Source organism: Miscanthus floridulus, chromosome 9 (genome assembly GCF_019320115.1).
Source record: "Miscanthus floridulus cultivar M001 chromosome 9, ASM1932011v1, whole genome shotgun sequence".
Taxonomy (NCBI): domain Eukaryota; kingdom Viridiplantae; phylum Streptophyta; class Magnoliopsida; order Poales; family Poaceae; genus Miscanthus; species Miscanthus floridulus.
The window spans coordinates 101,812,936-101,838,493 of NC_089588.1; the positions used below are offsets into that span (position 1 = coordinate 101,812,936).

A 25,558-nucleotide genomic window follows, 5' to 3' on the forward strand; every position below is an offset into this window, starting at 1 on the left:
ATACTGAGGAGAGGGAGAATAAGAAAGAACATTATGTGCGCGTAACTTTTTTTAAAAGGTTACGACACTTAAATTTTTCGTGGCAATACTTAACTAGTATAGTACCTGTATTGCTAGATCCTTGATGTTGGCACGGGCATGAATAATATATATATATATATATATATATATATATATATATATATAATTAGAGAAAAATAGGGTGTGGAAAGAGCTAGCTCCCGACTTAGTACCAAATATTGGAGGTCAAAAGTCAGTGTTGAAGCTTGAAACAGTTGTCCAAAACGGAACAGATGTAGTCTGGGCTTGTAGTTTGTAGTTTAGGATTCCCGCAACGAATCCAACAAACTAAGCTACCATCGGTTGAAAGCATGTAACCAATGTGTACGTTGGCAAAGGACGACCAACATTGTTATGAAATACTGTACTAATAATCCGATGTCATTCAATTTCGCAGAACCATTCCCTCCTTATTTGTTGCAACCACCCAATTTACCTATAACTACTTGTCTGAAATATTAACGGGCACAACCAATGTGTTCGTTGGCAGTAAATGAGTACCACCCCGCGCACGCGATTCCTTTCCCACCCCTCTCCTCCGCACGACGGCAAACGAAAAGGCAAACCGAAACCGCGTCCGCCGACGCCGCCGTTCACGCGCGCGGGGTTGGCCCGTGCACTCATGCCCACGTAAAACCGTAAAACCAAGCCAAAAAAAAAAAAGTGCCACTGCCACCCCACAAAAAAGAAAAGTCATGTCGCGAGCAAACGCGCCACTGGCATTGGGCGACTCTGGTCTGGTGGAGCCTGTGTGTGGCCTGGCCTGGACCAGCGGCGCAGGCACTACGGCCCGCCGGCCCGGCCCCAGTGAGTGACGCCGCACGACGCCATCGCACGCACCACAACAGCACTCGGCACTCGGCAGTCGGCAGCAGCTATACCTGGCCATGCAGCCCGAGGCCCGGCAGCCCGGCCCGAAGCCCGGCACGAGCACGGCCCAGCACGGAGGCTAGCGGGCCCGGGCTGGCCCGGCCCGGAGGGGCAGGCCGTGCCTGGGCCTTACCCCAGGCATGTGGGCCGGCATGGCACGACCCGCTACAGAGCGCGCGGCCCGGTGACGGCCCGGTGACGGCGGCGGCTATATTCATCAGAATTCAGACCCTTTTTACCGTTGACCATGTGTGGCAGGATTGGTAGGATGACCAGGTAGGCCTGGTTTAGTTCCGCGAAATTTGGAAATTTGGCGACTGTAGCACTTTCATTTTTATTTGACAATTAGTGTTCAATCATTGACTAATTAGGCTCAAAACATTCGTCTCGTGATTTCTCACCAAACTGTGTAATTAGTTTTTTTTTCGTCTACATTTAATGCTCCATGCACGTATTGCAAAATTCGATGTGACGGCTACTGTAGCATTTTTTGAAATTTTTTTTTGGAACTAAACAAGGCCCAAGTTTGACTCTGAAAAGTCTGTGTTGATCAAGTCAGATATATTTACCACTTACAAAACCAGATGTCAGTCTGTAACTGTAGTCAGATTCTACTGACAGAGGAACCACTGAAGTACTGCTTGCTAGCATCGGATATGGACTATACGGCAGGAGCCTGTTTTTTTTTTTTTTTTCATTTACCCAACATGTGCTATCCATCCGATCGATACGCAAAATTGGTAGCATAGCCGCTAGATTTTCTTTTTAAGGAGTCATTCGGTTATTCATGAATAGAGGCAGGAATCAATCCAACTGATGTATTGTTATACAAATTACTTAATCATTCCAGCCATGAATAGTCCCAGGCCATGGATCCTAAACCACCGAATAAGCCCTAAAACGGAAAGTATTCCGATAGATTCGATATTTCCAAAAAAGATAGTCCATGCTTACTTGTCTAAAGCATCTTATATGTACTAATATAGACTAGATATACTCCTTCCTCAGAAAAAAAACTCAAAAAAATAGGGACGGAATGGACAGAGGGTGATCGAGTTGCCGTACGTTCTCATATCATGCAACGTCCCGCGCGGCACTCTTGTTTATTCATCTAATAATCTATCTAGTTCCGGGAAAAAGAAATTAAAATTCGTTGGTGTGCAAGCCGTAAACCACTAGACACGAGGAAATAAAATACTGAGGAGAGGGAGACTACGAAAGAACATTATGTGCGCGAAACTTTTTTTAAAGGGAGTTGCTATATTTCAGTCGCCTGAAATATAGCATTTTTTCAGGCAATGTCTTAGGGCCATCAGATCTGGATCCAACGATCACATTCAAAGCTGGTTGTTTCTGTACACAGGCAATATTAACGGGTCCGCGAATCAAACCCGCCAAACCTTACCGGGTCCGCCAAACCTTAACAGACGCATGATCCAATACCCGCTAACTGAAGTTGGTGCTCGGCTGGGCTAGAATTGAACTATTGGCCCAGTAAACACACTCTTTTGAAGGGTTGCCCAGTAAACACACTTAACGTATCTATCCCACTGTAGAACGAGTCTCTACCACAAATTAAAATTGACAGAGTACAAATTTTATTCCACTGTTGCAAAAATAGACAATGAATATGGTCTTCAAAAGTTACAACACAAGAATATGAAAATTGCACGTTTCAAATAGTGCAAATACTATATATTGTTACTACAATTATATTGTATATGTATATAAACACAGAAGTGAAACTAATAACTAGTATTATAAATCCATCAAGCAACAAACTGTTCAAAATTACAATGGTCCAAACAGGCAATGGCAGGTTATTTATAGATATCACATACACAGTTGGAACCATATATAAATGAGGAAACAGAGGGCATAACAGGCATCAGAAACTCGAATCTGCATCATCCAATTGATGTCCTGAAGGGGAATCCGAGTATGCTCATCATGTGCTAAGACCAATATTGCCAAATTAGAAATGAAAATAACATAAAGGCAGAGAATACGGGTAAACAACTCTCAATTCAACAATGTGACAGACAAGCGAATCAGACACCAGGTTGCAAGGAAATGATAGGAATACCTGGTCAAGCTGTGCTACATCAGAGAAGATAGCATCAACCATGCCAACCAATATCCAGTACCTCGCCGGGTACCTGACATCCTCAGTAATGGAGATCAAATTGGTCCTCTTCTTTGCCATGTTGACAAGGTCTCTTCCACTCCTGTGGGAGAACTCAATTGCATACACCGGCCAATTCTGCAAGACTGCAAGAGTGTCTAAACTCTTAAGACAACATACTACCATTGAACTAATACACAATCTGACAATAGTAAGGACCATGCTACAGCAACTCCTGGAGACATGTAAGCCATATTTTCTAATGGACCAAACCTGCTCACTTGCAGCAGCATTAGCAGTAGCTGCTATAGCTTTTTGCCTCTATTTTACTGTAGCGCTGAACTAGCAGCAGCTACCTGATACAATCACTTGAAATCTACAGCCCGCACAGAATAGAAGCAGCAGGTAGAAGATTGTAGCAGAGAAGGCTTGCTTGAGATCCATAGGATTCCACATTTCCACTTGTGGTAACCACTAATGAAATGAGTGCGCCTGTTGGAGAAACAGAGTATAATTGGCAGATCAGTTGAGTTAGATGGAAACAGAAGCTACTACAGCTAGCATGGCATCTCCACTTTAGACAGAACTGGAGAGACATCAAATAAGAACAATAAAAGGCAAACGCATAGTACTGGTGCATATGGTGCAAAACATAGACCGATACTTACACTTGAGCTGAATGTCACAATTATCCTCTCTATGATATAAACAAAAAATTCCTCCATCTTCTTCCCCCTGGCTCAGTAGCAACCCACAAATTTTATAACAGCTATACTAGGCATACGCTTGGTGCCTTGCTACAAAAGGCAAATGAAACTATGCAATTGCCCAAATAGCATTGGGCCACATGTGTGTTGACACAAATAGTAAAGCAACGCACTAATAAGGAGATTGCAGGTGGAAGACATTCTCTGGCAGAAATTTGCAGTCAGATTCACAGTCAAAGTGCAGACCAAATTATTGCTACCTATCTGACAAAAGCAATAAGGAGAGAACATAATTCATACAACCATGCATGCTTTGAACTGAACAAACAAGGAATGAAAAGAACCTAAAGTCTACAAAATCACAAAAGCTGAATGTGTAGAATGCCATGTTCAGCTCCCCTAGTCCAATGTTTTTCAAGATAAACTAAAAAATGTCTACAGAAAATGACTATGAAGGCAATCAAATATCTGAGTTTGACTATTACTTTGCCTTGAAATGCTACTCTGATTTTTTTTACATATACTTCTTAAAGCCGATTACGCAGATTTACTAAACAAGTAGAGTTTTCCCTTGATAATTTGATTGACAAAATTTGTTTGCATGAAAATTTTGTTTGCCAAAGATCACCATTTTACCTAATGATGGACAACTTTCTATATATATCTTCTAGTAATACAGTTGCAAAATACTAGTTGATAGTTTAGACTTCACATGTAAAATATTGAATCAGACTACTAGATCAATATTCACACCAAACTTTAGTAAGCCATCTAAGATAGATCACAATATAACATGTAAGGTACAGCTGTATAGCCATACATGCACATCAGTAAGCAAAAGCCAAGACTTACCCCAACGAGCAACTGCAGCCACTTTAGCCCCTTCACATGCTTTTGGACAAAAGGGACCCCCTGTTCCAAAGAATCAACAAAACAACAAACAAAGATGTGGTGTGTGTTGGCACAAATAACAAGAAACAAGCACTGTGCAACAAGAACTCAGATAGACAGAAGGTTTATCTATAGTTGTTAGCTGCTTCTAGGGCTGGGAGAGAGAGACAGAGAATGGTTGGTTGGGTGGGTGGGGAATAAGAGAACCAGATAGTGATCTAGGTCTAGGCAATTGCAAAAAATCACAAAGAACACAATTACAAGGACAAAAATGTGGTCTATATTGGCACAAATCCCAATTAACAAATTATAATTTTTTTCTATAGAAGGACAAAGTGTGCATTTAGAGAGAACATATACTGACCATTGGTTGCTGAGAAGTAGGGCTAGGCAATGCACTTGAGCACAACTCTTCCTTCACACAAAACTTGAACCCCTATCCTGAACAACCTCCTCCCTGCTTTTGACATATGCAGAGCTTTTAGGAAAAAGCCCAAGATGCTAAAATAGGCTCAATTCAGTAAGCAGTTCGTGGACAATAATCAGCAGTGAAGAAACACACTGGTTGCTGTTGTAAAGATATTTAGGGCCAACACAGAAACACAAATCAAAGAGGACAAATGAGAGGTGTGTGTTGACCCAAATTACAAAAAACACATTTGAATACGTTTTAGCACAGATCACAAGAGACAATTTTTTTCTATGGAAGGACATATCACAATTTTTTCTATGGAAGCACAATCACAGATCACAAGAAATAATTTTTTCTATGGAAGGATAGATCACAACTTTTTTCTATGGAAGCACAATCGCAGATATGTCTAATATTCTGAAAAACAATGAAAAAATTTCCAGTGATTATGCAACTAATCATGACTTCACTAAACATGGTTCCTATGCGTTAACTTATGCATAGGAACCATGACTTCACTAAACATGATTTCACTAAACGCCTTCTCATAGTTTTCTAGAACAAGGCACTATAAACCATAGAACCAAAGTAGCAGGGCAATTTCAGTGCACAAGAATAACACTGGTTCTCTTACCCAACATGCATACACAATTAGGCACTGATGAGATGCAAAAACATCCTACCAAAACCTGTAATGTAACAAATTAGCTATGCACTACAAAGCCTTTAAACAAGTAAACCACTAGTTAGTCCTCACTCCTAGCTTGCTTAGAAATTGTAAGCATCCCACAAATATAGTTGACACAAGGAAGCAAAGCCCCACCTGTTGACTTGTTAATGCAATTATATTGTATTTTATGTTAAAAATTACAATACACAAATATGAAAATTGCACATTTCAAATAGTGCAAATAGTACTCGTTCTTAATGCAATTTTATTGTGTATGTATATAAATACAAAATCTGGCTCATGCGTGTGGAGCCTGCTGACAATACAGTTAACTTGTGCTACTGAACAAGTCTTTTGCAGACAGAGAGGGTGCATTAGTGGTAGCAAAAGCATATCAGATGTAATTTGCTGAATATTTAATACAAAAAATTAATAGGAAATGAAGTAGACATGCACAACACAGGACAATTAGCAAGGATGACTTGTTTATCAGCATTAACAAAAATAGAATGACAAACTGAGACACAACCACAGAAACAAGGATGACTTTGTATAGTGCCAAAGTGTGTGTGTAAAGAAACCATCTACCTCTGAACTGCAAATGCCTTCTCCACTGGGAACAGCTAGTTGTGGTCTCCCCATACAATCAACACTTCTTGCACAATGCACGCACGACCATGACAAAAGTTTAGTCACAGGCTCACAGACAGAACGTCATCTGATAGCGAAGACAACCTGTGTTTTAACAGTACCTGAGATATTGGTGTCACTTGGAACTTCTATGTTTCGACCGTAATCCCCTTCAGGAGATCAATGCACGAGCATGACATAAGTCGTTGTTGTAGTAATCACCAATATGCATAGCTTCATCGGGTTGCACTCCTAATAACTTGCAGGCCTTCCAAGAATATTGTAGGGTTTGGCTTTTCTGCTGTAACCTAGAAGTTGAGCGGCATCCAAGGAACTGAGTTTAAGAAAGCAATAATAGGAAAATCAATAGCTAAAGTTTAGAAACAAGCACATATAAATACAAGGACAGAGCTTAATTAGTAAGATTAGTTAAACAAGCCCATATAGTGAATATTCTGAAATGGAAACCAACCTCAGCAGATACAGGAACTGCATCAAACCAATGGCCACATTTCAGTGCTTGTAAAATACTAAAATTAGCTGAAGATGAGTGTCAAAGTTGGACACAACAACTGTTCCGAAACTAGCCCTTTGCAATGCCTCAAAAACATGTCCAGCATCAGGATCACAGAGATGCCAAGCCTAGCAAACATATCACATTTTGTAAGATTAGCAAATATGTACCAAAATCAGACGGTCAAAAAGCATTTTGATTGCATACTGTATCTCACCTTTCCGGTTGTATAGTACTGATACAGTTCCTCAAAGTATTGTAGATCTGAGCAGCCAGTAGATGCACTCACTATGTATCGCCAAAGGGACTTTCATCATTGACATACCTGGACAACATAAAGCGAATTGAATGTAAATATTAGCTCTCAAGGTTGAATGACTTAAAAGTATATATGAAATATCTGGAGGGCTGCAAGGCTCCCAGGCACAACTCTTTCTAGTAGCATCATAAATCCAGGTTCATTCTTGAATTAAACTAGTTGGCAAAGAGACCAAATTTAGACATGACATTGTACTGCCAAAATTTTGGGTTTTTTTCAGGCACAACAGAGAACCGTAATGTGATGGAAGTTCAGTACCATACAAAAAGAAAAATTAAAACTCATCAAGTGATCGAATAACTCACTAAATCAGAACTAGTATCTGAATCTAAAATGAACAAAAAAGAATGGAAGGCAAGCTATACATGAACTTGTAAATCGGCAAACGAACTCCAGGTAACAACCAAAGAAAGCAACATAAATTTTGATAGTCTGACACTATCGAAATTCACAGGTAAAATGAAACTATGAAATCAAAGGGAATACTGAACTTAGTGGTAAGCAACACACAAATAGCAGCTAAGAGCCAGACCAAAACTTATGAGTCCAAAAGGGAACAGGAAGGCTGAACCTACGGCGAAGAAAGCAGAAAAATGAGAGCAGCACATAAACAATTAGTAACTGATATTGTATAGCAGATCATAGCCTCATAGGCCAGAAATCACCCAATCTAGCAACATACCCAGTAGCCTAACCACGCAACAGCCACCAGGCTGATGAGTAGCAAACAACACCGCAACATATATGAGCTGAAACAAGTCGGAACCCATAGGCAGTGCTAGGCTAACAAATACAATATTACTGCAGGCTTAAGCTATGGGCACCAAATAGGAACATGTCGAGTATATCAGGAAAGAAAGCACAAGATCTCAAACAATGACAGGTAAATTGCGCAGCAAAACTAAACATGCCCACTTGACTTTGACTACCACCAAACAATTTTACCTTACATCCCATGAAGCTGTGTGTATTTCTTAGGAATTTGATGTAAGCCCCTGTCAGGATCTGCAAAACCACCATTTCGTATGAGTGTAAGTAGAAGTGCATAATTGCTTACTTGAAAGATGCAAATCCCTATCAAGTTGTCCCTCCCCGTCAAAACAAATCATTTAAAAAACAAATAGTTTGAGACTACACTAGACCTCTGATTATCAAATACAAACTAACAACAGTAACATTTCAGCATTACCAAGTGGTGGATCTCGACAGTTCCTTCCGTCCACAAACATGAATGTTCATTCAAGCAAGCCATTTCTATAGGTCTTTAACTGGAAGCACTATTTCTGGCATTTGAGATTTTGTGGCATAGGAAACTCACTCACTCTTGAGAGCAGCCAATAGTTGACAATTCATAAATTTTAAAAAGGTACAGTTTGTTAATGAATTAATCTTAAATTATCTCCTTCCTGAACTATCCTTGAAGCCAATAAGACAATTGATCATTGTAATGCATGGGTTAGTTGTTTAAGAATACTTTCAGGCTGCATTGCAAGTATATGCTGTAATTAAAAATAGCACCTGCAAGTCCAGTTTTATGATCTTTGGAATTTTATGCTCCTCACTGAAAGAAACTTGACTCCAGTGACACAATTAGCAAATACATACAGAAAGTTTTAAAGTCTTCTATGAATGCAGTAGTGAGTCGATGCAGATGGTCATCAACTAAACAAAAAAGGACAGATCGAGATGCAACCCACCAACCATGCATGTCATCAGACTAGAGAGGAAGCAACAGAACTGCCGCTGGCTCCAGCTAGATAACCAAGGGCCCATTCGCTAGCTTGCCCACCTCCCACAAGGCTCCTCTCGAGTCCTCACCTTCTCTCCTGGCCGCTAGGTCATCGCATGTCTACATCCACCACCACCACCAGGCTATCCCTCCTCTCTTTCCCTTCCCCATAGTCATCAAGACACCTCCAGACAGATCGAGATCCGGTGATTCCCTGTGTCACCCCACAAGCACCTGGCAGTCAAATCGGCTGTTAGTGGACACAACCATGCCTTGCTGGATGCTGCTGTTTGTGACCTTGGCGCGAGAGCCGGCCCGGTCCCGCGAGGGCGCGAGAAGCATTGCAGAGTCGCAGCAGCATCGGCTCCGCTCCCCACATCGGCACCAACTGTGAGCTCCGAGTCAGACTCCCCTACCCCATTGATCCCCCGGTTACATCCCAAAATTCCCCACCCAAATCTCCATCCCTCTGTCCTCATCACAATACAGATCCACAAAATCTACTCCAGATTGATCGAGTACACACCTTCGGCAGCACTATGCGAAGAGGAAGTGGAAGTTCGCCGGAGCAATCATCGCAGCGCCGACGAAATCGCCTCCGCTTTCTTCCCTGGCCGCGCGATGCAGGAATACAAACAGTGTCCGAAGCCACCAGACAGGCAGACACGGGTGTCGGATAGCTTGGGTTGGGTGCTAACGGGTCGACATCATAATGGATCACAAATCCGCATACAATAAAGCCCATCAGCCACACGTGAATCTTGAAGCTCGTGAACGGACGCAACGTCGCCTAAAGCAAAACACAATTTTCAGGTGACTGCTATATAGGAAAAGTGTTTTTTAAAAGGTTACGACACTTAAATTTTCCATGGCAATACTTAACTAGTATAGTACCTGTATTGCTAGATCCTTGGATGTTGGCACGGGCATGAATAATATATATATTATTAGAGAAAAATTGGGTGTGGAAAGAGCTAGCTCCCGACTTAGTACCAAATCTTGGAGGTCAAAAGTCAGTGTTGAAGCTTGAAACAGTTGTCCAAAACGGAACAGATGTAGTCTGGGCTTGTAGTGTGTAGTTTAGGACTTTAGGGTCAGTGGGTCACTCGTCTCTTGTTTTAGAGAGAAAAAGATTTTATTAGATAACAGATTACTTAACTCTTGATCCATCAAATTTGTTTGGTGGATGCATGTTCCATAATATTTTGGACATAATAAAGATATAGAATTATAGATTTTACGTAACCGATTTTCTTTTTTTTTGGCAAATCATAGTACATACTCAGGCACTTATACATCCATCCACATTCATTCCCGTAAAGTGTCAACGCACACAAACACATGGTATCTTATGAGCACCTCAGAAAAGAATGAACCAACAAATCCTGAGAGCGACAAAGCGCGCTTATTGCCGATGGACACTTGTATACTACTATAAGAACCATTAAACACTGAAACAGATCTAGAAAAAAAAAACCCGAGCATCCATGGTATTAGGTCGACAAACTTGGGTAGGACAGGTTCCCGCAACGAATCCAACAAACTAAGCTACCATCGGTTGAAAGCATGTAACCAATGTGTACGTTGGCAAAGGACGACCAACATTGTTATGAAATACTGTACTGATAATCCGATGTCATTCAATTTCGCAGAACCATTCCCTCCTTATTTGTTGCAACCACCCAATTTACCTATAACTACTTGTGTGAAATATTAACGGGCACAACCAATGTGTACGTTGGCAGTAAATGAGTACCACCGCGCGCACGCGATTCCTTTCCCACCCCTCTCCTCCGCACGACGGCAAACGAAAAGCCAAACCGAAACCGCGTGCGCCGACGCCGACTCGCCGCCGCCGCCGTTCACGCGCGCCGGGCTGGCCCGTGCACTCATGCCCACGTAAAACCGTAAAACCAAGCCAAAAAAAAGTGCCAGTGCCACCCCACAAAAAGAAAAGTCATGTCGCGAGCAAACGCGCCACTGGCATTGGGCGACTCTGGTCTGGTCTGGTGTGGTGGAGCCTGTGTGTGGCCTGGCCTGGACCAGCGGCGCAGGCACTACAGCCGGCCGGCCCGGCCCCAATGAGTGACGCCGCACGACGCCATCGCACGCACCACAACAGCACTCGGCACTCGGCACTCGGCAGCAGCAGGGGGCCCAACGCTACGGTTACTATGACCACACGACACGGGATAACGAAGCGATTAGCCGCGTGCTTATCGGCGGCTAGGCGCCCTTGATCCTTGCTTAACACAGGAGCCTCTCTCTCTCTGTCTTGTGCATCATCTTGTTCGCGACAGCGAAGGAAGGGGGAGGTAGGAGTAGATCGATAAAGGGCGGCGTCTTTCTTTCCCATCTTTCCTCACCAAAAGCTGAGCGGAGCGAGCCTAGAGAGCCAGAGAGGAGGGGATCACAGACAGCAGCGGCTGCCAAAAAAAAAGGGTTAATTGTATTGGTGCCATTATAATTCTCGCGTTTCTTAGGAATACCATTACTATTCAGCTTATTGTAAGAGTACCATTATAATTACACTGAAGTCTGAAAAATGCCATTATGTACACTTGCCGCGACGTTTGGCCCACGTGCAGGTGTACACAGGGGTTACGTACATTCGTATGGACCGTGTTGCCCCCAGATTGTCCATAACTGTGCGCCGGCTTGACTGGATCGACTCAGTCGACTCAATCCATCCATTCCCCACCGCATCCTCTCTCTCTCGCTCGAACCCTAGGCAGTCTGCCTCGGAGGCGACTGCGACCGGCGGCGGCGACGACTACTGCTCGCGGCGCCGGCGATCGCGACTACCGAGGGCGCCGGCGTCGACCGTGACTACTGCTGCTCCTTCCCCGCCCCATCTACTGAGCGGAGATGGCATCCACAGCTGTCAGTTCAAGTGCTAGCCAGGTTGGTGGTCTCCCGCGGATCGATTGCCCCAAATGCAAGATCCAGGTCATTAGGCGAAAGAGCAAGGCTGGCAATATCTCTACACTTGCCCCAACAATTTCCCAGTAATTTGTCTTGCTTTTCCTTTGATGTTGGGTTCCATGTTCGTCCAGCTGCAAATAGTGTTAAGTGGGTTGGGGTTTTGATTGTCAATTGCAGAATGATGACACTTGTGCGAACTATTGGTTTGAGGATTAATACCTAGCCTATCTACGCACCAATCATCCAGACAAGCTCAGGGATGTGGAAGGTGTAGAGGGCCCTTTTGTTGCTCCTGCGGTTCAAGGAATGTCACAAGAAGTGCCCAAGATTGGGATGATGGACTTGAAGGTTCAGATCATTGACTTGAAGGTTGACATTTTAAAGTTGGAGCAGGAGATGAAAGAATTGAAGAATGGAGGATTGAACAAGGCTTTTAGCTTAGGCAATGCATTAGTTGCTGTGGTGATGCTAAATCTGTTTGTAAGCCTCTTAGTTGTAGTAGTTTGGAAATGAAGTAGAATGCACCTTGGTTCCAGTAGTTTGGAGTTTAGTGATCTTAGCCTGTAGGTTGTCAAGTGCTACTACTAATTTTTGTTTATTTTTGTCTGTGCAACTGTGTATCTGTGATCAAGGAATGTATGTTTATGTAGGTTTTGTGAATCTGTGAATTTGTGATGAATCTGTCAATGTGTGCAACCATGAATGTGCCCACTTTGTTTCTAGAGAAGTTGGACCATATCATGTGAGCTGTAGCATTTGGTGGCAGAGATGCAGTACTTGCATTGATCAAAATTCGCTTAGTCTCTAGAGAAGTGGGTTTTCAGGACCTTCCACTAGAGCCATATCAAACCACTTCCTTTTTAGTGCTCACAGATTGCCTCTAGAGAAGTTGGAATACAGTAGTGTGCCAATGGCAGAACCTTTGTACTCAACTGCTTGCTGAACTGTGCTCCAGTGACCACCAGATCCAAGGTTTAGGGAGGCCCTGTCCATTCCAATCAAGAAACATAACCAAAGATGAAAAGAAAAGGCCAGGTAGAGGGTAGAATCTGATGTGAATCCAGCCTTTGAAAATTTTGACATCCTATTGTGTGGACAAAGAGTGATTACTAGCAATACAAAACAAATCAACAGTACTTTACAGATAGCCCACTGAACAGTACGAAATAACAGTTGTTTAACCATAACAGGCATCGAGTTCAGGCCCTAGCATACATCAAGTTCAAGGACGTACCATACATCGAGTTCAAGGCCTACAATACATCAAGTTCAAGACCATAACAGGCATCGAGTTCAGGCCCTAGCATACATAATGTTCAGGCCACAAAAGAAACTAATTTCATGCTTGTGATCACAACAAATTACATTGTGTTTAAGAAGTCCTTCAGGCTTCTCACAACACTAGCTGTAGGAGCAGCAGCTTTCTTTTGCTGCTTCTTTTTCTTAGGTGTCTTCTTCTTCTTAGGTGTTTTCTTCTTCTTCTTGGGTGCACCCTTCTTCTTAGGTGATGTCTTCTTCTTCTTCATTTGTGAGGGTCCAGCACTGTCATCATCTTCCAACTGTTGCCTTTTCCTACAGATGCACACTATGATTACCAAAAACTAGGGAATGTCACAAGAATTGGAAAGAGACATACAAATCATTTTACCTTTTTTTCCTTTGAATTCAGTCCAACTTCACCATCTTCTCCTAGCTCTAGTTGTTTGCAAGTCTTAGAGAAGTGCCCAAAATCTCCACACCTTTTACACCTAACCTTCTTCTTGGTAGCATTTTTCTCAAGGCAACCTCTAATTCTCACCGATCTCGGCCTACCTGCAGCTCTACCTAGCAGAGTAGGGAGAACTTTGAAGCCTAGGTCAACCTGTGGCCACTGTGACCTATCTGGCAATGGCTGAACTCTAGAAGCATATGTAGCCCTAAATCTCTAAACAGAGTAGTACTCATACACAAAATCTGTTATTTTAATTCCTCTGTTGGAAAGAATCCATGCTAGGGCATGTTTGCATGGTTTTCCTGTGATTTGCCACTCCCTACATGAACAGGAGTGACCTTGCAGGTCAACCATGTGCCTCTTGTGGTTGTTCCAGTCATCTATAAGTGTTACTTCAGCTATGCCTTCATCACTTCTTGCAACCTTCACAACTTTGAGGTTTTTGCTTATAGTGTTCAGGTCTTTGATGACATTGGGCAGTATACCATCCTGCATATCCTTACCAATCTGCCTTCTTAAGTACCTCTTTTCCATTATGAGTTCCCTAATCCCATCTACCAGTTCATGCAGCAGAAGTCCTTTCAACTTCTTTATCTGAGCATTGAAACTCTTAGAAACATTATTGGTCAAATAGTCGCATTTACTTAGCTCTGGAAATCCACACCTGTACCATATCAAATTGTGATGTTGCTGAAGGAAGTCAATGGCATCTAGGGCAAAATCTGCTATCTTCTGCATGTGCCACCTGAACAGCCCATCTGTGTAACTCCTTGCAGCAGGGTATAGGTGGTCAGTAAACACATCTCCTAATAGTGCTTCATAAAGTTGTTGTACATGTGCCTCATACACTCTCTGTATTCCACTTTAGGGAACACTGCACCCACAACCTTCTCAAGTCCTTTACAAGCATCAGTACATATGACTAAACCTGTAGGTGAACCCACTGCTCTATGCAGCTACTGCATGAACCACTTCCAATTGTCTTCTGTTTCAGAATCAAAAACACCATATGCCACATGGTATAACCAGTTGTGCCCATCCACTGCAGTTGCTGATGCCAACTGCCCTCTATATTTGCCATGCAATGCAGATGCATCTACACCTATAAATGGCCTACAACCAGCTAAGAAGCCATCAATACATGGCTTCAGGGCTACAAAAATCCTATTGAAGCGCTTCTTCTTCTTCCCTTCTAACTCTATCTCTACAATGCTTTCAGGAGAACTCATTTCTATCTGTACTTTCCAATTGAACAATAGCTGAAAACTTTCTGAATACTTCCCATGAACCTGTTGTAGGGCAACCTTCAAACAACACCATGCCTTGGAATATTTCAGTTTAATGCCATAGTCTCCTTGTAGCTTTTCCTTTGCATCCTTGGCTCCTTTATTTGGGTTCTTCTTGACCCAGTCCGCCAACCCATCTGCACACCAACCTTGACTAGCCATCTTTCCCTCCCTCAGCTTGGTAGTGGGACAATTATGTTCAGCAGGCAATGTTTTAATCTACATAAGAAATTAAGATGAGTATCATATGTATAACTGAATAAGTTACAAACAGTAATAAAAGGACCACACCAACCTGTATTGTTTTATTATCAAAAATCCTAGATGCATGAATTCTCCATGGGCACCCTTCGGCAGCACAATGTGCAATGAATCTTGTTGGGTCAGTTTGCAACTTAGCTAACTCGAAACCTTTCTTAACAGCGTAATGTCGAATAGCTTTCCTGAATGTTACTATGTTAGGAAACAATTGTCCCTTGACAATCTTTGGATTTACAGGATCATGGAGGACATTTATTTCCTAGGGATCTGCATCATCAATTTCTGCCTCAAGAGGAGCACCTCCATCAGCAACAACATGATCAGCATTATCAACAGATGGTTGGGCACTGTCAGTGTTGGCTGGGTGTGTAGGTGGTACTGAAATGTAGATGTGCTCATCATCAACCCCAACATACTCCTCTTCATCGTCAAAGATGTCTGGCTCCCTATCAGGCTCTACGTTCGACTCATCGACAGTACAAGGATTGACATTAGTAGAAGCTTGGGCATTTGGAATGGCATCAGTAGAAGCTTAGGCATCTGGAATGGCATCAGTAGAAGATTGGGCATTTGGAATGGTAGCAGAAGAAGCATTTGCATTTGGAATGATAGCAGAAGAAGCATTTGCATTTGGAATGGCAACAGAAGAAGCATTAGTTGCATTTGGAATGGCATCAATAGAAGCTTGGGCATTTGGAATGGCAGCAGTAGAAGCATTAGTTGCATTTGGAATGGCAGAAGCACAAGCATTTGCATCAAGATTGAAATCAGAAGGGTTGACTGCTCCATCATCAGGTGGAATAACACATAAAGGCTCTATCAACTCATACTCAAATGCATCAGCAACAGCATTATCAAAGACTCCTACCAACACATAGCAACACATTTTTGACTTATATATGTCAAACAAATCTATCATCTGAATGTCACTGACTAATCTGACATCTTCTTGCACATTCTTGTCAAAGAACCACATAGATGCAGACTGGTTAGAGGCCCATTTAACTTCATTCCACAAGCTTTCCATCAACAAGTCTAAAGAAAACGATCATATCTCGACATTCCACTTAATCACAGAACCTTTGGTGTAAACTTTCCTACCCAACGCATCTGTTGTATTGAAACCTTCAACTTTAATCTCTAGCGAGAAGAGGTCGGTCATAGCAGGAAGTAAGCAGATCAAGTCAACGAGTTCTACAACAAATTGCAGTAACAACTAGGGTAACCTAACAACTAGCCTATTCGTCGAGGGAAAGTCATGTCAGATCGAAAATACCTCAGTATGCTATCGTCCATTGCTGCAGCACTTGAACTAGTAGCTATGGATGCCATCTCCGCTCAGCAGATGGGGCGAGGAAGGAGCAGCAGTAGTCGCGGTCGCCGCCGGCGCCCTCGGTAGTCGCGGTCGCCGCCTTCGCGAGCAGTAGTCGCCGCCGCCGCCGGTCGCAGTCGCCTCCGCTCAGCAGATGGGGCGGGGAAGGAGTAGCAGTAGTCGCGATCGACGCCGACGCCCTCGGTAGTCGCGGTCGCCGCCGCTGCCGGTCGCAGTCGCCTTCGAGGCGGACTGCCTAGGGTTCGAGCGAGAGAGAGAGGAGGCGGTGGGGAATGGATGGATTGAGTCGACTGAGTCGATCCAGTCAAACCGGCGCACAGGTATGGACAATCTAGGGGCAACACGGTCCATACGAATCTACGTAACCCCTGTGTACACCTGCATGTGAGCCAAACGTCGCGGCAAGTGTATATAATGGTATTTTTAGACTTCAGTGTAATTATAATAGTACTCTTACAATAAGCTGAATAGTAATAGTATTCATAAGAAACGCGAGAATTATAATGCCACCAATACAATTAACAAAAAAAAAAAAAAAAAAAAACGTTCGTCCGGGCTTTGAATTCCCAGGAATTCCGTTCCAAAGCAGCAGCCCAAACGCGGGACCCCGCCCGCGCCGGACCGCCTGCGCACACCGCACAGCGCACGCCGACTCCTCTTCCTCCCTCCCTCCCTCCCCTCCCCTCCCCTCCCCTCCAACCGTCCGTCACCCTCCTCCCGCCGCAGCAGCGAGAGCGAGAGCAGAGCGGAGCGAGCAAATCTTGGGGGGCTTTCGCACCCGCTCCGATCTCCCCGTGCTGGTGGATTCGCTCCCCTTTTTCTTCTTCCGTACCCCGGGTCGGGTTGGGTTGGATTTGGTTGCGAGGTGAGGTGTGGTTGGGGGTGGGAGAGGAGAGCTCGCTCGCTCGCTCGGGTGGCGGAGTGGTTACTTCCCCGCTTGTTGGCTTCTTGCTGGTGCTGCCTGCGCCCCGCTGGGCCGTGTCGTGCCATTAAAGCCGTCTTCTTTGGGTTTCTCTCTCCACCTCTCTCTATCCGCCCCCGCTCTCCCACTTCCCTCTCCCTCTCTAGCGGCAGATTGGTGCCTTCCTTCCCCCTCTAGCTGCGGTCGGTGGTTGGGCCGGGGTTCCGACGCCTGCTCGGGAGCTCCACCGGGCCTCCGAAGTCCAAAGCCGCTGCCGCCGCCGCCGCCTTCCCGTGGCGTGCCCCTCCGGAATTCTTGCCTTCTTGGGCTCCGAATCTCGCCGCCGGTCCCCGCCACGCGGCTGGCGCGAGGGGGTTTGATTCGCGGCGTTACTTGCGAATTCCGGGGGTGATTTGGGCCCCTGGATGGCGAGGATTTGAGTGGATTTGTCGAGAGGAAGAAGTGGAGGTGGAGTCCTGATTTGGGCACCTGCCGTGGTATGTGCCATGAGGAAGCTCTTCTTCTCCGAGTCGGCCTGCAAGGAGACCAAGCTCCACTCCGCGCCCCACTCATGGCTGCCCCTCGAGAGGGGGAGCTCTCCAAGTTCTCCGGCCATGCCGCCGCCGGCTCCTCCATGTAAGCTCCCCCGCCCGTCGCTTACTCTGCCGTACCTGATTTCCGGATTGATTTCGCAAGATGTCCTCGTTTATACCTGAATTGTGTTTCATAAAGACTCGGTCTTTTGGGTACTGACGTTGATTTGGCTGTGAAGAATTGGCTGATTGAGATCTTCATCCTCTTCTGTCTGTGTTGCAGAGATTCCTTGATGAAGATGCCGGAGCCGGCGGTGCTTCCGCACTTCAAGCCCGCGGACTATGTCGACATACTGGCCCAGAGACACGAGGAGCTGGAGTCCTGCCCTCCTGACGAGAAGTCCTGCCTGTACCTGCTCCAGTTCCAGGTCTTCCGCGGCCTCGGCGAGGCCAAGCTGTCGCGGAGGAGCCTCCAGTCCGCGTGGGAGAAGGCGAGCACCATACACGAGAAGCTCATCTTCGGGGCGTGGCTCAAGTACGAGAAGAAAGGGGAGGAGGCGATTGCCGACCTGCTAGCTATGATGATGATGATGATGATGGGTCTGATGAGTTTCAGGGTTCTGCGGTGGTTCATTTCCGGATAAGAGATGATATGATTGCATGCGATCGGCGGAAGCTCGCGGCTCTGTCGACTCCACTGTTCACTGTATGCAATGCTTAACGGTGGATTTAGGGAATCGTATCTGGAGGTCATTGACATGTCTAGAAATGGTATCTCCCCTATTGGCATGAGGGCAATCAGTAAATTCAGCCTATCAGGAAGACTACCATACTTGTCAGCTGATGCTATCTTGGAGATGCTTGATTTTGCCAATAAATTTTGCTGCAAGGGCCTCAAGGATGCCTGTGAGCGAAAGCTTGCTTCTTTCGTCTCTTCAAGACAAGATGCTATAGACTTCATGGAGTGTGCTCTTGAGCTGGGCTGTTTCATCCTTGCTGCTTCGTGCTTGCAAGTGCTCTTGAATGAGCTTCCAGAGTGCTTGAATGATGAACAAGTGGTTAGGATATTCTCCTCTGCAAATAAGGCACAGAGATTGACAATGGTTGGCAATGCATCTTTCTCCCTATATTGCCTTCTTAGTGAAGTCTCCATGAGTACCAACCCAACATCGGATGTCACTGTAAGTTTCTTGGAAAAGCTGGTAGAGTCAGCATCAGATTCTAGGCAGAAGCAGTTGGCCTTACATCAGCTGGCATGCGCCAGATTTCTAAGGAAAGATTACCCTGAATCTGAGCGCCTGTTCAATGCTGCCTTTTCTGCCGGCCATCTCTATTCGTTAGTGGGTTTGGCTAGATTGGCCTCTCTGAGGGGTAATAAGCATTTTGCTCTCAAGTTGCTAGACTCTGTTATGTCATCTCGGTGGCCTCTTGGGTGGATGTATCAAGAGAGAGCACTATATTTGGAGGGTGATAACATGTTAGAAAATCTTAACAAGGCTATTGAGTTGGACCCTACTCTTACATATCCCTATATGTTCCGAGCTGCATCTTTGATGAAAAGGCAAAGTGTTGAAGCTGCATTGATGGAGATCAACCGGATCCTTGGATTCAAGCTGGTGCTGGAGTGCTTAGAACTAAGGTTCTGTTGCTACCTTGCCCTTGAGGATTATAGGGCTGCCTTATGTGACGTGCAGGCAATCCTCACTCTTGCCCCAGATTATCGTATGATTGGTGACCGGGTTGCTGCCAAGCAGCTGCGAATGCTAGTGCCAGAGAATGTAGAGCAGTGGACAGCTGTTGACTGCCGCAGCAACAACAACAACAACAAAGTCTTTAAGTCATAAACAAGTTGGGGTAGGCTAGAGTTGAAACTCAACAGAAGCAATCAAGGTTCAGGCATGTGAATAGCTGTTTTCCAAGCACTCCTATCTAAGGCTAAGTTTTTGGGTATATTTCATCCTTACAAGTCTCCTTTTATTGTCTCTACCCAAGTCAACTTTGGTCTTACTTTGTCTCTCTTCACGTTACTATCCTGGTTTAGGATCCCATTACGCACCGGTGCCTCTGGAGGTCTCCGTTGGACATGTTCAAACCATCTCAACCGGTGTTGGACAAGCTTTTCTTCAATTGGTACTACCCCTAATCTATCATGTATATCATTGTTCTGAACTCGATCCCTTCTTGTATGACCGTAAATCCAACGCAACATACGTATTTCCGCGACATTTATTTGTTGAACATGTCGTCTTTTCGTAGGTCAACATTCTGCATCATACAACATAGCAGGCCTAATCGTTATCCTATAAAACTTGCCTTTTAGCTTCTGTGGTACCTTTTTGTCACATAGGACACCAGATGTTTGGCGCCACTTCATCCACCCTGCTTTGATTCTATGGCTAACATCTTCATCAATATCGTCTCTCTGTAGCATTGATCCTAAATATCGAAATGTATCATTCATAGGCACTACTTGACCTTCCAAATTAATATCTTTCTCCTCCCGAGTAGTAGTGCCGAAGTCACATCTCATATACTTAGTTTTAGTTCTACTGAGTCTAAAACCTTTAGATTCCAAAATCTCTCGCCATAACTCCAGTTTCTGATTCACTCCTGTCCGACTTTCATCAACTAGCACTACATCGTCCGCGAAAAGCATACACCAAGGGATGTCCCCTTGTATGTCCCTTGTGACCTCATCCATCACTAAGGCAAATAGATAAGGGCTCAAAGCTGACCCTTGATGTAGTCATATCCTAATCGGGAAGTCATCCGTGTCTCCTTTACTTGTTCGAACACTAGTCACAACATTGTTGTACATGTCCTTAATAAGCTCGACGTACTTCATTGGTACTTTATGCTTGTCCAAAGCCCACCACATAACATTCTTTGGTATTTTATCATAAACCTTCTCCAAGTCAATAAAAATCATGTGTAGGTCCTTCTTCTTCGACCTATACCGCTTCATAACTTGTCTTATTAAGAAAATAGCTTCTATGGTTGACCTTCCGTGCATGAAACCAAATTGGTTCATAGAGACCCGCGTTATTGCTCTCAAGCGATACTCGATAACTCTCTCCCATAGCTTCATAGCATGGCTCATCAACTTAATTCCCCGGTAATTAGTATAACTTTGAATATCCCCTTTATTCTTGTAGATCGGTACCAATATACTTCTCCACTCGTCAGGCATCTTGTTTGATCGAAAAATATGGTTGAATAGCTTGGTTAGCCATACAATAGCTATGTCCCCGAGGCATCTCCACACCTCGATTGGGATACCATTCGGTCGCATCGCTTTACCTCCTTTCATCCTTTTCAACGCCTCTTTGATATCAGATTCTTGGATTCTCTGTACAAAGCGCCTATTGGTGTCCTCAAAAGAGTCATCCAACTGAAAGATTGTGTCCGTATTCTCACCATTGAATAATTTGTCAAAATACTCGTCATCGATGTCGGATCTCATCCTCCTTCACCAAGAGATACTCCCTTTCATCCTTAATGCACTTAACTTGGTTGAAGTCCCTTGTCTTTCTCTCACGAACTCTAGTCATCCTATAAATGTCCTTCTCTCCTTCTTTCATACTCAAATATTGGTAAAGATCCTCGTATGTTCTACCCTTTGCCACACTTACAGCTCGCTTTGTAGTCTTTTTTGCCACCTTGTACTTCTCTATGTTGTCCACACTCCTGTCATGGTATAAACGTCTATAGCATTCTTTATTTTCCTTAATAGCCCTTTGGACTTCCTCGTTCCACCACCAATTATCTTTAGTCTCGCCTCCACTTCCTTTGGTTACTCCACACATCTCTGAGGCCACCTTCCGAATGTTGGTTGCTATCTTCTCCCACATGTTATTTATGTCCTCTTCTTCATTCCAAGAGTCCTCTTTAATAACCCTTTCCCTGAATACCTCTGACGTTTCCCCTTTCAGTTTCCACCACTTTGTTCTTTCAATCTTAGTTTGTTTATCCATACGGGCACGCACATGAAAATGAAAGTTTGCCACCAAAAGCTTATGTTGAGAATAACACACTCCCCTGGTATCACCTTGCAACCTAAGCATGCTCGTTTGTCCTTTCTTCTTGCGAGGACAAAGTCAATCTGGCTAGAGTGTTATCCGCTACTGAAGGTCACTAGATGAGATTCTCTCTTTCTAAAGAAAGTGTTGGCTATCATCGGATCAAAAGCTACCGCGAAATCCAGAACTTCCCCTCCTGATTCCTACTACCATACCCAAAACCTCCATGAACTGCCTCGAAACCTGTGGTTGTAGTACCTACATGCCCGTTAAGAGCTCCTTCTATAAAAAGCTTCTCACTACTAGGTACAGCTCTAATCAGGCCATCTAAGTCTTCCCAGAACTGTCTCTTAGCACTCTCGTCGAGGCCTACTTAGGGGCCATACGCACTAATTACGTTCAAGACCATATCACCAACGACAAGCTTGACTAAGATAATCATATCTCCTTGCCTTCTCACTCCCACCACACCATTCTTGAGGCTCTTATCAATCAAAACTCCTACTCCATTTCTAATTGCGACTGTCCCTGTGTACCAAAGCTTGAAACCTGTATTGTCCACCTCCTTCGCCTTCTGACCCTTTCATTTAGTCTCTTGAAGGCATAATATATTTACACGCCTCCTAGTCATGGTATCAACTAATTCTCTTAACTTACCTATAAGCGACCCTACATTCCAACTATCTAAACGGATCCTAGTTGGTTCGACTAGCTGGATGCAACTTTATGATCGCTGGTCGTCTGTGGATGATATAGGGTCCCTCTCTGTTATATATCAAATGCTGGAGTCAGATAATGCCAAAGGAGTTTTGTACTTCAGGCAATCTTTGCTTCTTCTCAGGTAAATAAATTAATTTATGTTATTGCTTAGAAGAATAGTTTGCCTAATCCAGTTTTATAGAGTAACACAATAATGGTCATAGTAGATGCTCATGCTATTGCACATGTTTTGGCAACTTGGCGTCTTGGCATGTCTTGCACCTACTAGTATCATGTGTCTGAAAGCTGGAATGTTCTCACATGTTTGTCTTGTTAGCATGTTTGTACATGTCTTCTGTGCTAAGTGCTAACTTACTGCATGTTTTTTATGATGTCCCTAATTGGGGTGTTAGGATTGATATGGTTTCATTTTGTGTTATCAGATTAAACTGTCCTGAGGCGGCAATGAGGAGTTTGCAGCTTGCTCGTGAGCATGCTGCAAGTGATCATGAAAGGCTTGTCTATGAAGGATGGATATTGTATGATACTGGCCACTGTGAGGAAGGACTGCAGAAAGCGGAAGCATCTATTGCAATACAAAGGTCATTTGAGGCATTTTTTCTGAAAGCTTATGCTTTGGCCGATTCGAGTCTTGATCCTTCAACCTCAGCAACAGTTGTATCACTTCTAGAAGATGCATTGCGGTGTCCCTCAGATAGACTTCGGAAGGGTCAAGTAAGGGTTCTTTTTCCCTCTGCATCATTTCCTGAATTTCACTTAGCTAAATGGACCATGAATGAACAGGAGCCGCTGTCCTTTTTCTGCCTTAAAATGCTGCATATGTTGGGATTTAAGACATCTTGTACCAAAAACAGGAATATAGTTGCCACTATTAAATTTTTCCTAGACTTTCATCATTCTCCTTGGAAAATATGAAGTGGAAATTTATTGCTACAATTGTTGAGTAGTCGCTTTTTTTTTGGGGTAGGGAGGGGCCTTAGATTCCTGCTATTGCTTTCATTCTCCACCTATGCATTTGTTCAACTGCCAGGTGTTGCTTAATTTTGTTAGGAAGTTAAGATGTCCTATTAATTCATTGACCATTGTTGCATTAAGTATGGGAATGACACACTCACTCTTAAAAATGGTTGTCCTGTTTCTCCTAACATGGCAACTGATCGACTGGATTGTTGGGTACTCACTAAGTTTAATTTTATTTCCTACCAATTAGTTGGCCTGTTAGCTAAGTTAGAGCATCCGATATCATCACTATTACTGGGAATTTTCATTTTAACCCTAGATAAATGAAGCACTACATGAACTTGAGAAACTGCCCTGTTTATGTGTCTTTATCATTCTAGTTTGAGGTGTGCATAACTGCAACTTACAGATAAATATTTAACATGTAGGCTCTAAACAACCTCGGAAGTGTTTATGTGGATTGTGGGAAGCTAGACCTGGCAGCTGAATGCTACATTAACGCCCTAAAGATTGGCCACACCAGAGCGCATCAAGGCCTTGCAAGGGTTCATTTCCTTCGGAACACCAGAGCTGGTGCATACGATGAAATGACCAAGCTGATAGAGAAGTCCAGGAACAATGCATCGGCATATGAGAAGAGATCCGAGTACTGCGACCGGGAGCTGACAAAAACAGACTTGCAGATGGTCACCAAACTCGACCCTCTGCGAGCCTATCCCTACAGATACTGTGCTGCTGGTAAGCGCTGCTTCCTGCTGCATGGCATACCCAGTTTCTTATAATTTTAGCATGACAAAGCTAGGACGTGATGTGATCCTAGGCCACCAGATTCAATGCAGATTGAAACTTAGAATATAAAATTCTTGACACAGTAGTTTATAATTGTTAATAGATGTAGCTCATCTCCCCGTGGTTCGTGCTACTTTAACGAACCAACTACCATGGTTCCTATTTTCTAACATAAGCTGGTTGGTTCCTAACATGAGCTGGTGAGAAGTCAATGTAGTCTGCCATTGTCTATGTTCAATTTGATCAGTAGGTGTAACAACCATAATATATTTCATTCAGTCCATGAATTAGCTCATCTGTTCAATGTTCTGTTTCCTCATTTGCTGATGCGGACTCTTTCCTAATTTGATTCTGTGCTCAGTGCTGATGGACAACCACAAGGAGAAAGAGGCCATCTCGGAGCTGACCAAGGCGATCGTCTTCAAGGCGCTGAACCTGCTCCACCTGCGCGCGGGCTTCCACGAACACATCGGCGACATCTCGAGCTCCCTCCGGGACTGCCGCGCGGTCCTCTCGGTGGACCCCAACCACCAGGAGATGCTGGAGCTTCACCACCGGGTGAACAGCCAGGAACCCTGAGCGAGCGCCCCATGGTGTACATACAGGACAGGAGCCCTCATAGCCATACCAGTGTATGTTTTGTACCATACACACAGCAGATCAATGTAAGGATAGTAGAAAGTCACTTTAGGTCCCTCCCTCCCTCCCCTTGAAAACCAAACACCCCATTCCTTGTGTCCCTAATTAGATTTGTTGTTTGCTATAGCCTCCCCTTAGTAAATTATTGTTGTCGATTGTGATTAAGCCTCCTAATTGTACCCGCCATGTGGCCCAGCGGCCCATGCTGCCAGAATCAAGAAGTTTTGACTGTACCATGTGTATGTAAATGAAATGGGAAAAAGGATGAATGGAAGCTTTTGTCGGCGCAAAACTGTCAGCCTGCAGGCAACTTGCCGATCACTGATTGATTGCACATGTGCAGATGAGTGCTTTTGGCTGTTGATTTATCTGGAATGTTCTTTGTTTAATGATACTACCCATCAGTCAGGATTAGAAATTTAGAATGCAGTCATTGCACTGATTGGGGGTGAAGACTGAAGGAGAGCAATGGCTGACAACAGCTTCTGAAAATGAATGGTCAATGGGTGAGGACTGGGGACAGGGCAGGGCGTCACTTTCTGAGGCTGAATGGT

At 44.1% G+C, this 25,558-nt stretch overlaps 1 non-coding gene and 3 pseudogenes across 1 annotated transcript; 1 reads left to right on the top strand and 3 right to left on the bottom strand.

Moving 5' to 3' along the window:
• Positions 1–2,814: 2,814 nt before the first annotated feature.
• On the bottom strand, positions 2,815–2,888 carry LOC136484611 (small nucleolar RNA snoR60). Its single transcript, XR_010766117.1, has one exon. It is a non-coding gene; the product is annotated as a small nucleolar RNA snoR60 (small nucleolar RNA).
• A 10,484-nt stretch (positions 2,889–13,372) lies between these two features.
• Positions 13,373–15,582, bottom strand: LOC136482486 (uncharacterized; annotated as a pseudogene).
• Positions 15,583–17,112: 1,530 nt separating this feature from the next.
• LOC136484028 (ETO1-like protein 1) lies at positions 17,113–25,338 on the top strand (annotated as a pseudogene).
• LOC136484027 (uncharacterized) lies at positions 20,015–22,646 on the bottom strand (annotated as a pseudogene).
• Positions 25,339–25,558: the final 220 nt, after the last annotated feature.